Below are 13948 nucleotides of genomic sequence, written 5' to 3'. Positions count from 1 at the left end.
TTTTGCTTGTGACACTTCTCCAACAAAGCATGCAAAACCATCACTATGTTTAGCCAAATAACTTTCATACATAACATTTGACAAGGGGTTTTGGAATAGAACCTGGAGTGACGCATTTGCAGCTTAATAACAAAATATTTTATCTATATCAATATTACATCCAATGCTGTTGTCTAACTTTCTCTCTATAGCTGACATTTTATTTGGCAATGTATGGAAACATAATTTTGTATATAAATACATGCAAATATTTGATGCCTATGCTATTGTAATTGATTCAAGTATGTGTTAATTCTAGAGCTGCAACAATTAATCGATGATTAATTGCTTATCTAATTAATCAACTATGTTGGTATTCGATTCATCATTTTTTATTAGCCTTTCAAATATGAATATTTTAAAATTTCCTTAGTCATCCATGAAAGCAGATCTATTATCTTTGTTTTTAGGAAAAACAAGAGATTCACACACATCAGCTTTGACTTTTTGCCTCTTTCCTGATATGTTGTGAACCAAACAACATATCTGGTCCCGCTGGGGCTGTCCAAACTTTTTCCAACAAGGGCCACATTCAACAAAATGAAAGGATGCAAGGGCATCTTGATATTGCTCTGATATACAACACATGTAGATATGCTGAAAAGTTACATATATTTCAAGAATAAACAACAACATCTCAGCTTTGTGATATCGTTGAAAAAGCATGCTGTATGAATATATAACTAGGGATGTCCGATATTGGCTCTTTTCCGATCACCGATACGCCGATACTGTCCAACTCTCAATTTACGATTCCGATGTCAACCGATACCGATATGTGTAACATCACATATCTTTAAAATCTAGTAAAATTGTTCTCAAGTAACAATACCCTTAAATGAGTACAGTTGTTTTGTTGGCTACCCCACCCATCTCTGAGTAGATAATTAATGTATTACATAATTTATTCCCATAAAATTATAGATTTTTCATCAATTTAATTTTGCAAAAATGCCAATTTTATTTTGTTTTGTTGGTTTCAAAATAACATATTATTTCTTGAATATTTAAATTCTATGGTACGAAAATGACATCAGTTTTCCTTATAATATTACCAGTTTATTCTTTCAAAACTATGCCTTTGTGCTTGTTACAAGACAACTTTTTCTTGTAATATTTTTACTTTACGCTCATAAAATTACAGCTGTTTTTTTTTTTCATTTTTGCTGTTTTTTTTAATTTCACTATTTCAACTTTCTTATTGGAAATTTTCTTCTCATAATTATGATGTTATTCCCATAATATTTTGACTATATTCTTGTAACATTATAATTTTTTCTGCTAATTAATTTTCCCCAAATTACATTGTTTTGTTTGCTTTTTGTAATATTCTGACTTTAAAAAAAGAATGTCTTTCTTTCTTCATGCTTATTTTTCTTCACAAAATTACGTTATTCTCGTAAAATTATGACATTTTATCATTTTTTTCAGTTAACGTTTTTTGACATTGCAGTCATCGATTGTTTATTGTGGTGAATTGGTTCCCTAATTCATTCATTGTAATATTTTTTGTTTCGGTTGTCCTGGAAGATATGCGAGGCATCATATGTTCTTGGTGGTAGTGCTTTTGTTTTGAAATCTCACCACAGTGGAGTGTGAATAGCGTTTCAGTGTGTGCAAGTAATACTGCCTCCAAACATACTAAAATGAATTTTACATTTTTTGAAGACATGAATACATTATCAAGAAGCCATCTGTGTATGGGTGGGAATGTATTTTTATGCTGATATACATAGTTAGAATCTGCACAGTATTTGTGTTGAAAAGACACCTGTGGATGCGGATGCTTCCTATTCCATACAAAATGACATGAAATAGAAACAGCTGAACTGTGAAGTTGAATAATATCAGAAGCGGTCTCACAGAGAGCCAAAGCTTCCTTGCAAAAAACATTTGTGCATCTCACTGCATCATTTGTGCATCTCGACATCTGACAACCCCAGGTCTTGCGTTACATCTGTAACTGCAATTGAAAATTACAATGAATGCAACCAGTTATAACTGTTATCACTCACATCAATAGTGTTGCCATGCGCTGCTGGTTTCCACTAAAAAGCAGATTACCCATTGTTATGCGATACCAATTACACAGCTTATCATACGGACAAGTATGCACAATAAACATAATTTACCGGTGGCAGAGCTGCGTGGTCGAATAGTCTCCATCCCTCTTCACCAGTTCGACAGCCTCCCTGGAGTCCATCTGATAAAATTAATTGAAAAGAAAAGCAAGTAGCATCCTAAGGCAGTGTTATTGTTATTATAATTAGCAAGCATAGCCTGGACCTCTGTCTCTGTGGCCTGTTAGTTCATGGACTGAAGTCTCTAATGAGGTAGCTGTTATGTGGTGTCAGCTACAATGGTGAAAAAGCAATGGATGAAGTAGGATCGTGGCTTTGCGTCTATATGTGAAAAACTTTTGAAACTGAAAATCAAGAAGCAAGATCATATTAGTTATTCAGTGCCGCGTCATAATTCTGAGTGTTGTCACAATGTCTGTTGAAACCCTGCCAGTGTTGTTGCTGTAAATTACATTCCAAATCCATACCAATCTAGTTACAGTCAATGAAACCCAACATTTCCATTTCCGTGTCACTTCTGTTCTTGATGTGTGCTACATTGGCGATGTGCACATGGCCAGTATCAGGTCTGGGGATGTTTGCGTGTGTTGTTTTGGTTGTTAATTTACGTGACAAAAGAGTATGGTCTCAAAGTGGATGTTTTTGAAAACATCACAGAGTAAATGCTGAAAACTGAATACAGTCGTACCTCGGTACATTGTGGTTCGAACATCGCTCCCTCACTTTATCACGCTTTTTCAAAAATTAGTTAATGAATGATTGCTGTTTTGTGGTTGACTATGGCCCATTATTAGTCAAAAAGTGTTGAAAAACAAGTCATATGTAATATTCCGGTCACTAGCCAACAGTAATAACACAAAACATTGATGCAGCATGACATTACATTACATTACCTTAACACTGCATGGAGTCAGCCATGACATGTCTGACATAATGGAGTGAAAAAAGTTTTCCTCCCATTCCATGTGGAAGCGGTACGTTTATGGCTTCTTACGTTGTCCTTCTTCCCCACTCTGTTTGAAACCCTTTTTTAAGGTTAGAATAAATAAACTGGTGGATAACTATTTAGCTCGCTAGCATACTGTGCTTAAAGCCGTGGCTGTTTCTTGTGTCCCTGCAGTGATCCCGTAGTCTCCACATTAGTGTTGTGCAATGTGGCGTAAACAAATAATAATAGGAGTTTAAAGGTGACAATGGGGTGTTATTTCATGTCTACACGGCTCTCCATCCATCCATTTTCCTCCGCTTATCTGGGTCCGGGTCGTGGTGGCAGCAGTCTCAGTAGGGAAGCCCAGACTTCCCCGTCCCCGGTCACCTCCTCCATCTCCGCCGGGAGGACACCAAGGTGTTCCCAGGCCAGCTGTGAGACATAGTCCCTCCATCGTGTCCTAGGTCTGCCCCGGGGCCTTCTCCTGGCTGGGGATGCCCGGAACACCTCACCAGGGAGGCGTCCGGGAGGCATCCGGACGAAATGCCATGGCCACCTCAACTGGCTCCTCTTGATGTGAAGGAGCAGCAGCTCTACTCTGAGCTCCTCCCGGATGACTGAGCTCCTGACCCTATCTCTTAGGGTGAGTCCAGCTACCCTACGGAGGAAACTCATTTCAGCCGCTTGTATCCGCGATCTCGTTCTTTCGGTCACAACCCAAAGCTCATGACCGTAGGTGAGGGTGGGAACATAGATGGAATGGTAAATTGACAGCTTTGCATTCCGGCTCAGTTCTCTCTTCACTTACACGGCTCTAATAATGGTAACAATGTATTGAGAAGGTCATAAACAGGTGTTCTATGCTTTAACTATGAAAATATTCCATTTATTAATATTGAATCCTACTTTGCCGAAATTCACTTACCGCGGTCGGATCTGGAACCAATTAAGTGCGATAAACAAGGGAAGATTGTGTTTTTCACAGACTCAGCGTACAGTGTACTGTGAGCCGAGCTTTTCCCGCAATCCTTGCGTGTTGTTTTACATTTTTTATGTCATTGCGTCCTACACTGACAACAACAAAGAGGAGCTGCTCTGTCTGGTGGCTTTGCAAAGCAGTGGAAGATATTTTCACTTCGCTCTGCACACTGCCTCATCCTTGCCCAGTGTTTGAGCAATTTCTTTCCAAGGGTTCTTTGTTTTTTGGTAGTCCACGTAGTCTTTGGTAGTCTCTCTGACGTGCCATAAAGATGTTGTGAATGTCGCACCCCGTCTGTCAGTCTGTCTTCAAAGCTGGGCTTCGTCGGACTTTCTGGCTCTGTTCCACCAAACGATGATGGAAAAATGCAGATTGTGTCACATTAAAAAGGCATCAATGTGAAAAATACATGCCGAGCAGTGTTTTGTGTGATAGCAGTGCATGCAGCGGAGTCCGTGGAGTAGTAAAATCCGAGCTTCACGCGCACAAGGCTTGTAGACGTCCGCTTTGAGTTTGCACAGCCCTCTGCGGACTCTTTCCTGCACCCAAGTATGTATGGGCCTGAAAGGGATAGTTCAGATTTTTTGACATGAAGTTGTACAACCCCTGGCAAAAATTATGTAATCACCAGTCGCGGGGGGTGTTTCATTCAGTTGTTTAATTTTGTAGAAAAAAAGCAGATGACAGACATGACACAAAACTAAAGCTTTCTGGCTTTAAAAAAAAAAAAAAAAAACGCTAAAAAAATAAGGAAAACAATTTAAGTAGTCGTGACCGTTTTTTTGGCCGAGCAGATGGTAAAAATTATGGAATCACTCAATTCTGAGGAAAACATTATGGAATCATGAAAAACAAACAAACAAAAGAACACTTCAACACACTACTACTACTTTGTTGCACCACCTCCTCTGGCTTTTATAACAGCTTGCAGTCTCTGAGGCATGGACTTAATTGAGTGACAGACAGTACTCTTGATCAATCTGGCTCCATCTTTCTCTGATTGCTTTTGCCAGATCAGCATTGCAGGTTGGAGCCTTCTCATGGACCATTTTCTTGAGATCTGTTGAGAAGCAGGGCTTTCGTGCTTTGTTGCACACTTTGGAACCCAGATACAACGTCCCATCGCAATGTGATTTCTCTGACACTGCAATTGTGAATAAGGGTAGTCTAGTTTTTTTGGTTATTCATAATATACTGACTGACGTCTATAAGCTTTATTCTTGTATGTGCCGCGGGTACAGAAATCTATATTTTGTATGAAAACTGTTTTTCACTTTGCTATACAGCAAAAATATTATTTTGTCAGAAATTCTATGCTCGGGATTTTAGTTTGAATTCAGAAGTCTATTATTTATTTGTAAATTATGGCAGATTTGTCTGTGTTGGAATATGCTGAAGTTTGTTCATTTTATACATGCTGCTACTGGTGCACTTTACTTTTCCTGCTGGTTCTGTGCAATGGGAAATATGTCGGTAGATGTAACCTTCCCATTATTAAAAGATAATGGAAATAAATTAATCTGTTTCATGTTCATTTTGACTTTGGATCATTACAAATCTGCTTTGCAGTAGTACACAGTGAGTGAGAAGAAATGATATATAGAAAAAAATTCAGTTTGAAAAAATTGACAAACTATTGATCACAAAAAAAGATCCATCGAGATGCATCGATAATCGTTTTATCATCGCATCGCAGGCCTCTGAATCGTAATTGCATCGAATTGTGAGGTGGCCAGAGATCCACACCTCTAATAAAACGTCAGTTGGAAAACTTAGCTTGTAGTACTGAACACGGTGCTTTTGAGAAAACCACAGTGAACAAGGCTGACAGATTATTTCCCTGTTTGCCATCACTGAATGTTTGCATGAATCCCCAACTTCACACAGATCAATAAAAAATAATTAAAGAATAAAACGTTTTACGTTTTACGTTTTACTTACACACATACACAGTACACATATAGCTGAATAATAAACAATAAATATAGCAACTGATCAATTCGTGTTAATTTTAGACTTAAAATAATGTACTGATTTAAGCCCCACCCATTTCTGGTCAAACCACGCCCACTTCCTGTTGCTGCCCCGTCCACTCCGGGTACCAATATGGATCCAGATCATTTAGATGGGTGAACAGATACAGATACAGATACAGATACAGACTGTGGTGTACCTGCTCATTCCTAGTGAGCAACCAACATCTTTTGCAACATTGCATGGTGATTTACCTTCTTTCAGAAGTTTGATTATCCTCTCCTTTGTTTGAAGTGACATCTCTCGTGGTGGAGCCATGATTCATGTCAGGCCACTTGGTCAACAGCTCTCCAAGGTGTGATCACTTCTTTTTGACTGCAGACTAACCAGCAGATGTTATCTGATGTGGAATGAAGGTGTGGAATGAAAATTTACTCTATACTCTATATACTCTATATATTTACTCTATGATTCTATATTTTTTTTCCCTCAGAATTGAGTGATACCATATTTTTTTTTTCCCTCTGCTCGGTCTATAAAAGTAACTGTTACTGACGACCACAGTTTTTTATTTTATTGTTGTAGTGTTTCCTAAAGACAGAAAGTTGCCATTTGGAATGTCTTTAGTTTTGTGTCATGTCTGTGATCTGCATTTTTCTACAAAATTAAACAACTGAATGAACATCCTCCGAGACTGGTGATTCTTTCATTTTTGCCAGGGGTTGTATGACATCCCAATCAGCAGTGTAGTGCAACAACACTGACTTACACCCACTTCACAGCGGATGAAGACCACTCCGACGCGAGAGTCTCGCGTAGCGATGCGACGGGAGCGAAAGTAACGCCGAGCGATTGTGAGGTCTAATTTTTTTTGATGCAAGTGTATTACTCTTTTAAACGCATATTGTTTTGAGAAGCCAAACTCTTTACTTAAGTGGCCCCAACAACTAACCGGAACTACATCCTCATCACCGAACTCCGACCAGAACTCTGCTCACTGGACGATTGTGGGGAAAAAAGCTGAATCATGATTTTCTGGGACAATTTTTCTCACACACACACCATGCCCAGGGCCATGTGCTTACGTTTTAAAGAAGGTTTTAGAAAAAAAAAAATATTAGTGTTGTCTTGTTTTGGTTTAGAGACACTTTCAGTATGTTTCTAATGTTCTTCATGGAAGATTCTGGAAGGACAGTTGATGGGTGGACTTTTGTAATAAGAATGAGTATGCAGTCACAAACGTAATAAGCTTTCTCACTCGACGGTACGCTCATGCACATAATAAAGACAAGACATAAGGAAAGTCAATTAATTAATGTGATCAGGCAAACTGATGAATGGTAGCCAGCGAGCCAGTCAGCCATCAGCGGGTTGAACCAGGGCAGTGGAGTCAAGTCGTCCTGGCCAGTGAGGCACAGTAAGAGCAAGAGGAAGTGCAGTGTGAGTCCTTGAGTACTATGGCAGCATTTATGACTGTAAAATATGATTGTGTCCAATTGTTGGTGTTATTGCTTCAAATCCGGTGCAAATTTGTTTTGTGTTTAAAAACATAGTGTGTCACATATTATCCAAGAACTAATCTGCTTATCTGTTTGTTTTTGTGCTGCATCACTGTAATAAAAAGTTGAATGCAGCCTGAGTAAAAACTTGTCTGGCAGCATTTACGGTTATATCAATAACAACTCCTTCTTACTGCCCTTGTTGCTGTACCAGGCATGTGAACCGTAGCCTTTTTATCACACCGGGTTCTATTTACACTTTCAAGTGCTCAGCAGTACGTGTCCTAATAAAGCACTGGCTCATATATACCAATACTGTAACAAAATTTGAAAAAAGAACACATCAACTTATGTGTGTGTGTGTTTTACGACTATGTGTTCTGATATTATGGCCATTGTAAAGCAAATTGTGGCAAACGTTTTACAATGTACAGTATCTATTGTTGCCATTTCGGATGTTATATGAGTAAAATGACAATGCACTTGCACTGTAACTCCCTTTCCCCCGTGGTATAAAGTCTGCTGCCAGAATTGAGTGTGCTTAGCTTCTCTGAGCCATCAGCTGCAAAGTTGCTGAGTAAAGGTGTGTGTGTGTGTGTGTGTGTGTGCACAAGATGTGACAGAGGGGGTACTCAATTAAAAAAACAGCTGTGGCCTATCCCTCAGTAAGCCCTCCAGCATTTCTCGCTCCCCCCTCCTTTCATATCTGTGCCCCATCGCCTTACTCCTTCACCCCCACCTACCTCGAACCCCCTGCTGCTCTGTAAGCTGCCTCGAGCTTCTAGACGCGTGCTGACGGATCTAATGCTTTTTTGAAGGCACACTGCACACATGTAAACACACGCACGCATACACACACACAAACACATTACCTACCCCTGAAATACAGTAAATGCTCATTTGCCCCCCACTGCTTGATGCAATTTTGGCAGATGGGTGCAACTTAGCTAGCCAACCTCCACTACTTTCTCTCGTTCCCCGCTGTACCTGTTAATGATGCACATCAGCCAGCTCCCACTATGGTGGGCGCAATTAAAACACAGAGGGAGGTCAGGAAATTAGGGGAAGACATCCGAATTCACATTTTTATTAAGTCAATTGACAGCAAGTAGACAGAAATTGGTAACTTGCTGAAATGTGGCCTTAAACAACCTACAGTACCACAAACTGGTTTAATTCCTAGTAGTCAAGACAGGCAAAACATTTATATAGAATTCTGCTGGATACTCTTCTTTTAATGTGGAATCGCCAGACTTTGGATTTTTTTTTTTCCCCTCACGCTCCGGCTTTCCCCACATCTAACGCAATGGCAATTTCCAGTCAGGCTCAATATGCTGACACAAGCTCTGGACTTGGCGCCCAGGCGCAACAAGGTGGCTGCCCACTGCTCCTTGGGGATTGGTTAAATGCAGACAAATGTCACTGTTTATTGTACATGTGACAAATAAAGTACCTTTACCCTTACCTTTTAAACTTCCCCAGTATATATAATCTTTGGAGGACATCATTGTTTATAAGCCTGCAATTTCACTTTCATAGCCTCCAAAAGACCCCAAAGGTGCTGGCTCACTCGCTTAAAGAATAATACATGAGCCTGTCATGTTTTTTTGGGTTTTTTTTTTTGTCTGTACAAAAAACAGACTTTGTTGTCTCCCATACAAGTTTGTACTGTGTGAGTGGAGATGCTCGATATTGGCTTTCTTCCCGATATAATCCAGCACTTCATTACCGGTACATGTTAACGTGTGGTGGGGTTCATGTCTGGTGGGGTCACTCCTTTGCAGTTTTTTTATTTTTAATGCAGGTTGCTCGTTAGGAGGGTAACAAGACAACAAAGAGAACAATCCACTTTGGTTAAAAATGCTTTCAAGTTGTTTTAAAATACTTTTTAGTCCCATTTATTCATTTATTTTATTAACTGAAATATATTAGTGTTTTTACCTTTTATCTGTATATGAAGTACATGCTATCACCCTGTCCTTCTCCAGGAAAAGTTCTGGTTCTTTGTTGTAAAAGTTTGATCACCTCCTGGTGAGCTTGGATTTGGCCTTCAAATTCATTCATTCATTCGGCAGAGCTGTTTTGTTTCCTGTTTTGTGCTCTTATTTTGTTTTTCTGGTTGGTGTGATGTGAAGCTGCTTTGTGGTCACTGGTAAGCGAGTGCAGCAGTACCTGTTTCTATTAGTACAATAGTCAGCGCTGCTATTTTTGCAGGTTGTATATACTATTTTTAGGCCAATATCGGCCAATAATATCGGTCTGACAATATTATCGGACATCCCTATATGAGACCTAATACCCTTTTTAGGTATTATTTTCATCGTATTTTGAACATTTTACATGAAGTGTGATATTCCTGCTCTACTGAGAAAAAATGCCGCTATTGTGGCTTAATAAGACAGTATCCAGAGGGCAATGATAGTGCTTTGCCAGCCTAATCAGTGCTAATTCTATAAGTTCAGGTTCTTTAATTAGATCATTTACATTTTGAGAGTTAATCAAATTGATTATATAATTAACAGTCCACTGCATCTTCCCAGTGTTAGCCAGGCACATACTGCAAAGCCCACTGACACACACTGGTGATTCCCGCTGGGAGAGGTTTAACTCTTGAGGGTGTGGATATTATTGCATGTGATAGATGTCCGTTGGAGAACTCCTTGCACAAGGTTAAAGAGAACCCCTGACACTGTGCAGCCTGTAATGGTGGCGATAGAAGTGATAACGCAATTCACAACTTGAGTGCTTCAAGGTTCAAGGACCTCTGGGCACTGGCTATTAAGCATTAGGCTTTGATAGGTTATAATGGCGCGTGCTAATATTGGCTCATAAGTGGGAAAGGTCAGCTAACTCATCTATACACACCACATCTGACAACTTGCCTGGGGATTACTTTTTCCTCATTTAAACATGGCCCAAGAAGTACTGTCTTTGAAGGGTCACATTTCATGCTGATTCATCACTTTTTAAATAAGCACGTTCTAATTATAACATGAGATATGATAGAAAGCCTGGATAAATAAGCAACAGAAGTCACCATTGTTTCTGAGGATAAAAATGAGCTTGGGAATGGCATCGAGAAAAAAGTATTGCCGGTGGAGCTTTATCTCAGCCTGGATTTCACCTGATGGTAAAAGTGAGTGTGGAGGATTGTTTACATTATGGTAGACGGAGGGCCATCGGCAGCCTCCAGGCAGAAGCTGGCGGGTGCTTTCTCAAAGCCTGATTTTAAAGAGATGAACAAAAAGACAGTCAGTCAGCTTCTGGCTGATCTTATCTGGACTGGCAAGCGTCCCACATGTAGGTGTTAAAGGACATATTAAGGCTAATCTCAAGGTCTGCCCATATGCATTGAATTAAGTGCAGACGGATAGAAAGGACAGGACGTCATTACTCTAAAATCCTCACTAACTCCCGAGGAAGAGTGGAGGGAGTTGAAGGCTGGTGTTGCCTGATTGCAAAACATATTTGCATTATTTGTTTCAGTATGCTAACTTTAGATCAGGGGTCACCAACGTTTTTCCTTGTGAGAGCTACTTTTACAAAATGAAGATGGCCAAGAGCTACTCATTTTTGTAACATTTATTTTCAGAGCTTATTTTAAACCCAAACAAAGCGAAGATGCTTGTTTTACCAGAACATGAACAAAATGCTGGTGTCCACAACTCACATTTTGTATTTCAGAATGCATTTCTTTCTACTGTTCTTTCATTATTAACTGAAAACCTGAATGAAACGCAGGCTTGCGGGCACCTCATGTGGTCGTGGGGGGGCTACCTACCGTTGGTGACCCCTGCTTTAGATGTTGTGGCTTTGTCAATAACACATGCACAAAAATAGTGCAGATGGCTGTGTTGTTGGCAACAAAACATACACCAAAAACCAAGTCAAGAACGAGACTATAAGGAGTTAAGGCAAAGTCAAGAAGAATGGCAAGTGGAGTCAAGAACGAGACCAAGTTAAGACCAAAAGCAAGATAAGGTCACAAAAAGCTCACACACTACAATATTTTGTTGGCTCGCCTTTAGCTTTGATTACGGTGTAGCTTGATTTTTGCAAGCTTCTGCAATGTCACAACATTTATTTCTGTCCAGGTGGCATTCTTTTTCTTTTTATAAGATCTTGTCTTGATGACTAAAGAGCCAGACCACTGCACACATTTTCCTCACTGACCTTCCACTCTTTAATAATGCGTTGGACGTGTAATGTCCAACGAGCAGCGCTACGCAACAAGCTCAAAGCCCTGTGCTGTCAACTTGGTGCATAGCACAGCTCTTAAGGTCTCAGGGAGGGAGGTTTACGCACATCGTATCACACAGCCACACCAGCTGGCATCCATTACAGACAGTTAACACAATTTTTGTAGTTTCAGCGATCTCCTTAGATTTTTCCTCATGCTTGATGCATGCCAATAATTTGACCCCTCTGAAATACTTTCCACAACCACAGGATGTGTCTAAGACTTGGTTATTTAACAAATGAGAAGCTACTCAGTGCATCAGTTAGACTTAAACAACTTTTTGCCAACTGAAACATTATCGCCCATGCAGTAATTATACAATGAGAGTCTCAGGCCCAGAAGAACATCTGAATGTGATTAACACCGAGATTGGCCAAGACCGCCCAATAGAGACCAATACTGATAGCAAGTATGACAACACTAAGAGTAATACAACTAAAATCAGCAGACTTACAGTGGTGTAAGAAAGTGTTTGCTCTTGCTGATTTCTTATTTTTTTGCATTTTTGTCACACTTAAGTGTTTTAGATCATCAAACAAATTAAAATATTAGTCAGTGACAACACAACTGAGCACAAAATGCAGTTTTGAAATGAAACTTTTTGTTATTAAGTGAGAAAAAAAATCCAAACCTACATTCTGTGTGGAAAAAGTGATTGTAATTGAGATCTATCCGTCTGGTAAAGGTTGTAAAGCCATTGGGACTCCAGCAAACCACAGTGACAGCCATTATCCACAAATGGCGAAAACATGGAACAGTGGTGAACCTTCCCAGGTGTGGCCGGCCAACCAAAATTACCTCAAGAGCGCAGCGACAACTCAGCCAAGAGGTCACAAAAGACCCCACTGTCAGGTTTTGGCTTTGCAGCATTGTGGCGATGATACCGGTATGCAAGAGATGAGGACCAAAGTGCAGGTAAAAAGTGTTTTTAATAATTTAAGGCTGCTATGCAGCGGCAGGAATCCAACAGATGAGCAGTTCAATGACAAACGACATTCGTCAAGCAATGCTCCAACAGTGACTCACACTAACGGCTGAACGAAATAATCCAAAACACAAATTGGCAGCAGGTGCATGAGAACAGAAAAGTAAAACAGGAGGAAGCCAGGACGGAGCAATGACGGAACTAATACAAAATAAAAGGCATGGATACCGGAACTAACGACATGAAAGGGGAACTAAACACACTGTCACATGGGCTAACTCACGGAGCATGACACCCACAACAACATCCAAAGAACTGCAGGCCTCACTTGCCTCAGTTAAGGCCAGTGTCCATGACTCCACCATAGGAAAGACATTGGGAAAAAACAGCCTGCCTGGCAAAGTTTGAAGATGAAAACCACTGCTGAACGAAAAGAACAGTAAGGCTCGTCTCAATTTTGCCAGAAAACATCTTGATGATCCCCAAGACCTTTGGGAAAATATTCTGTGGTCTGATGAGACAGAACTTTCTGGAAGGTGTGTGTCCCATTACATCTGGCGGAAAAGTAACGCCACATTTCAGAAAAAAAAAAAAATACCAACAGTAAAATGTGGTGGTGGTAGTGTGATGGTCTAGAGCTAATTTGCTGCGACATGGAACATGGAAGACTTGCTGTGATAAATGGACCCATGAATTCTGCTGTCTACCAAAAAATCCGAAAGGAGAAAGTCCGGCCGTCTGTTGGTGACCTCAAGCTGAAACGAACTGCATCAGGACAATGATCCAAAACACATCAGCAAGTCCACCTGAATGGATGAAGAAAAACAAAATAATGACTTTGGAGTGGTCTAGTCAAAGTCCTGACCTGAATCCTATTGAGATGCTGTGGCATGACCTTCATGCTGGAAAACCCTCCAATGTGGCTGAATTACAACAATTCTGCAAAGATGAGTGGACCAAAATCCCTCCACAGCGCTGTAAGAGACTAAGGGTGGCCCAAACAGTTATTAGGTTTATGGGGCAATCACTTTTTCACACGGGCCATGTAGGTTTGGATTTTTTTTTCCACCCTTCAAAAAAAGTTTCATTTAAAAACTGCATTTTGTGTTCAGCTGTGTTGTCAATGAATAATATTTAAATTTGTTTGATGATCTGAAACATTTAGGTGTGACATACACGCAAAAAACTAAGAAATCAGGAAAGGGGGGGGAAACACTTTTTCACACCACAGTGTGTCATTTTTTCTTTACCAAGTAAAAATCTTGGGATGCATTGAGCCCAAG

The sequence above is a fragment of the Dunckerocampus dactyliophorus genome, chromosome 11 (genome assembly GCF_027744805.1).
Source record: "Dunckerocampus dactyliophorus isolate RoL2022-P2 chromosome 11, RoL_Ddac_1.1, whole genome shotgun sequence".
Classification (NCBI taxonomy): Eukaryota; Metazoa; Chordata; class Actinopteri; order Syngnathiformes; family Syngnathidae; genus Dunckerocampus; species Dunckerocampus dactyliophorus.
This window is presented reverse-complemented; position numbering follows the sequence as displayed.